This window comes from Oryzias latipes, chromosome 14, assembly GCF_053564925.1.
Source record: "Oryzias latipes strain Hd-rR chromosome 14, Olatipes_Hd-rR_3.1".
In the NCBI taxonomy this organism is placed as follows: Eukaryota; Metazoa; Chordata; class Actinopteri; order Beloniformes; family Adrianichthyidae; genus Oryzias; species Oryzias latipes.
The window spans coordinates 15,815,836-15,820,942 of record NC_136250.1 but is presented as its reverse complement, the minus strand read 5'-3'; positions in this window follow the sequence as shown (position 1 = coordinate 15,820,942).

Below are 5,107 nucleotides of genomic sequence, written 5' to 3'. Positions count from 1 at the left end.
ACATTTCGTTTCAGTACTTTTGCTCCTCTGAGTAATTATCTATGCTTGTTTTTTCAAAAGTATGCAAATAAGCGCTAAGTGTGGATCTTTTTAACAAAGTGGTAGTCTACACTGAGATGATGAAATCTGCTAAATTTGGTTGACATCCATCAAAGTACAAGCGTAGCGCCTTGTTTTTAAATTTTCCATAAAACACTTATCACGCTCAACATTTTTTTTTCACAATCTGAAAAGTCAAAGTCCCCCTAAAAAAATAAATAAAAAGGACTCGAACCTGTACCTTTTTCTGAATTCTGGGCCACTTCGTGGAATTGAACTCCTAATTAAACACTTTTACTTGCCTTGTTGTTGTGGTCCAACTGGTTCACATATCAAGGGAATCACACACCTCAGCCTCCCTGTAAAAGACAATGCCAGAGTACTGGAGACGAGAGTCCGTCCGATAGTCGAACCTCAGATCCAGGAACAACAGTGCGGTTTCTGTCCTGGTCATGGAACAGTGGACCAGCTCTACACCCTCTTTAGGGTGTTGGAAAGTTTGTGGAACTTCGCTCGTCCAGTTCATATGTGTTTTGTAGATTTAAAGAGGACGTTCAACCACGTCCCCCGTGGTATCCTGTGGAACAAGGTTGGGCAATCATTTTTTCCATGGGGCCACATGAGAAATAGATTATATTGTAGAGAGCTACCCAAAAGGCTCAACTCAATTCTGCAACAAGTTATAGTACTTAAACACAGCAATCTGCTTCCCGCAGACTAAACACACAGCTTTACCTCCGACTTTAGTAAAAAAGTACTTGGCAGTGCAAAAATTGGACTGCTAGGGTGGCTCTGGCATCTAGTCTGGATTTTATACATTTCCCCTCAATTGTATAAATTTTTTTAAAGATGCATAAGAAAAGCCTAAAAGCCCTTGTTAGTATATTCTTCTGACTTACATTTTTCTTGAAGTTCTAGGCGGTTTATTTCAATAACTAAAATTATCCAAAACACTTGTAGTTTCTCATTTTCTGTCTTTAATGTTAAAGACCTAAAATTTGGACATTTTTAATTTAGCCCAGTTCTGATCATATTTTTCCAAGGTTCAACAAGGACTGCTGACATTATCCGCTTCTTTGGAAAATGCATTGAATATTTTTTTTATGTTTAGTTTCAAACTCTTCACAGACACATTCAAACTATTCATTTTAGTTTTCTTTATTCATTCTTCTCCAGCACCCTCTGCTGTATAACATCAGAATAAACAAATTTACTCTGCTTCTAAAGTATGAGCTTCCATTTATTCCAAAAATATGTTTTTCTGTCCACTGTCTATGTCTTTTGTCATGGCTAGCAGGCTAAGGCAGACTCAAGTGCTGGAACCCGGAAGGACGCAAGGCAGGCAGATAGGTAAGTGTAACTGGTTTTAATGTGGCAGCGGGGATGAAGCTGAGTCCCAGGTATCCTGTGGTAGGTAACGGAGGAGGTTGGAGGGTCTTGGCGGCATCAACCGGTGGATGCAAAGTGGATATCCAGAGGAGCGACCGGAACGTGGACAGCGAGACGAGAGCAGTCACCAGAAGGGTCCAAACAGAGATGTAATCCTGTGATGAGGTAAGACAGACTGGGTTAACAGGGAACGAGGTAAACATGGTATATAAACGAGGCCAGGAGATGCACCGTGGAAGTACAACGAACTAGCGTTGATTGCAGGTCCGTGGTCTCCTTAAGAGCCTGCGGCCAGACGAGGCTGAGGAGGTGCAGCTGGAGGCATCAGGTGTAGCTGATGAGGAGGAGGAGTCAGCCGGGGGCACCGTGACATCTTTGGTCCATGGTCTACTCAAAAGCAAATACAAAGTAATAATCAAAGAAGCATGTGCATGCAGAAGATATTGCTTTGTAGTAAATAGACATGAACCAATGTTCAATGAACTCATTCAATAGACGTAGACAATGGACCCAAAACATTGACAGTGGACGCAAAAAAACGTTCCGTAGACGGAGATAATGGACCAAAGACATAGACAGTGGACGCAAAAACGTATTTTCATATTTTTGGCACAAATGGAACTTCATACTAAAGAAGCCTAAAGGACAGTGGTTGCAAATGACTATCCTGCCACCTGCTGACTGTAATGTCCACGTGCTTGAATTGGTATCTGTGTCTCAATAATTTAAATTTGAACATGTTTGAATTTAATGCTGTGAGGTCTTGACTTTTCACAGTCAGGGTGATTCTATTTTAAGGTTTTGGACTATTTTTCTGACACTTTAACATGCAATGAATAATCATCTCAGTTCATAAAATCATAATGTTTATTTCTGAACTAGATAGATGAGGAGAACATAATAACGATGGATGACTGGAGATGAATGACAAACAGACAAGTTTAGTTTCAGATTTGGTCAGCACATATTTATACCGTCGTGTCAGATGGCACATATTCCGGTCCTTCTTCGGCTTACTAGCTTTCAGTTTGACGCAAAAAGCAAGTTCCTTCACTTCTGTTTTGAAACCATGCTATTATCTCAGCTGTAGTGACAGCAGGTGACATATTTGTGCGAGAACAGGAATGTTGCTCATGTTGGACATCGGAGGAACCCTAGCAACCATGACCTGAACACACAGAACAAATAAATCAGTCAGAACTACAAATCTTCAATATTGTGTTTGAACTAGATTGCTGAGGAGCACATACTGACACAGGTGAGGTGTGGCTCTGAGCAGCACTAAGGAAGAGATTTGTCACTGGTATGTAAATTAGGCACAGGTTTTAAAAACCGGAGATTGCCTTGTTGTTTAACAGTGAACTCATTAATATCTTGCTGCTGTGTGAGAGCTATTGTCCGGGTTAGTATTTTTTTCTCTTTCTTAAATTCTTCTTTTCTATTTAACACAAAATGAAACTGTGCTAGCTAAATTTAAAAGTTCCTGGATCACCAATTTGACTCTGATTTTTTCGTCTTTCATTCAGTTGCAAAATAAGTGCTAGATATAAAAATGAGTATGAAAATAGGCAAATATGTGTTTGGAGGTTTGAGTGCTCTTTGGTAGAAAGTCTGTTCATAACTTATTTTAAAGGTATACTGTATATTTGTACAAAACTTATATCTGTGTCAAATGTGACCAGTTTCAGAGAAAATCTACAACTGATCTTGACTGTTTATCATCCATCTCCAGCCGTGAGGTTTCAGTGTCTCAGCCATGTCCTCCTCTGTTGTCCCGTTCAAAAATCAACGTTATGCTGACCAGAAGAGGGACTGCATCAAGAGAAAGAGGCTGTTCAGAGATCCAGAGTTCCCTGCAGATGATTCATCTCTGTTTTATGAAGAACCCCCCCCCGGTCTAGAGGAATGGAAACAACCGTGGGTGAGTGGCAGTAAAAAAAAAGATGGTCAAAAGGAAATTTAACCAGAAGCCATATTACTGATTTGTTAAACAGGCTGGATTAATCCCAATATTTTTGCAAATTTCTGTTTAAAAACACAAACTAACCATCAATTTATTTTTTAAATGTAGAAGATAAGCTCAGACCCTCATCTGTTTGTGAAAGGTGTTGATTCCCATGACTTGAATCAGGGGTTAATAGAAAACTGCTGGTTTGTTGCTGCAAGCTCATGCCTTGCTTTGAAGCCCCACCTCTGGCAAAAAGTGAGTATTCGAAAATGTATGCACAGAAAAAATAATAAACATCCATCACTGCTCTTATATTCAGCGCCATTGTTTTAAAATTCCCAAACTGCATCACTGTTGGTACTTTTTACTTCATGTAAACAAAATATGTCACAACTTGCTAAAAAAATAGATAACAGTGACCAAAAGCCATCAACCTTCAACCCGTGCCATTTGGCATTTATTTAAAAAAAAAGATAAAAACTTTGTAAAAAGTGATGTTTTAAACCATTTCTGATGAAGGAGTAGTAAATCTTTGCTAATGAAAATTCTTAAAAATCATTGCTTACTGACGATAAAACCTGATCCATCAGATTTCGTGGTCAGTATTAAATCAAATCAAATCAAATCAAACTTTATTTATAAAGCACTTTTCATATAAAAATATAACACAAAGTGCTTTACATTAAAACAACAAAATATAAAAACAAGCAAGCATTAATAAATAAATAAATAAATAATAGGGCCCCCCCTCCCCGTACCTAGCCCCCCACGCCTTTCACACCTCCCACTCTCTAACTGATGGAAAATGACAATGAAAAATAGGCTGTAAAACATATGCTGAGCACAAAAACATGATGCGGGAAACGCTAATAATTGGAACCTCCCCCCCTGTGAACAGCCGCATAGACAGCCAAATGCAACATCACAGGCGGGGACCGCTCCACCACAGCTAAGTGGTGATGCAGGTCCCCACCCAGAGCCGCAGCGGCTGAACAGCAGCCGTCCCAGAGGGAGAGGTTCCAGCTGAGGAAGCACCGGAAATAAAAATGAATAAAAATTGAGAATCAAAAAGTAAACATATTGATAAAAACGATAAAACATTGAAATAAGGTAAATTAAAATAACACGTTAAAAATCAGGTTCAAGTTCATAAAACAAGATAAAATGGATAAAGAAATAAAATAAAAATAGAAAATACATATAGATAAATAACAATAAATAAATAAAAGTAGTAAAATAAATAAATAATAAATAAAAATTAGCTAAAAGCCAGGTTAAAAAGATGGGTCTTGAGCCTTTTCTTAAAAGTATCAATGCTCTCTGCGGCTCTCAGGCCCTCTGGCAGACTGTTCCATAAGCGGGGACCATAGTGCTGAAATGCAGCTTCTCCATAGGTTTTAGTTTTTACAGTTGGAATGGTTAACAGACCAGTGCCAGAGGATCTCAGGGTCCACGAGGGTTCATATCTTACTAAAAGATCTGATAAATAAGAAGGCGCAAGACCGTTAAGACATTTAAAAACTGTTAAAAGTATCTTAAAATCAATCCTGAAGCATATGGGGAGCCAATGCAGGGATTTTAAAATTGGGGTGATGTGAGCCCGCCTCCTGGTCTTTGTAAGAACTCGTGCAGCAGAATTCTGGAGAAGCTGAAGGTTCCTAATATTTGTTTTTGGAAGACCAGCAAGCAGGGCGTTACAGTAATCAATTTTACTCATGATAAAAGCATGCA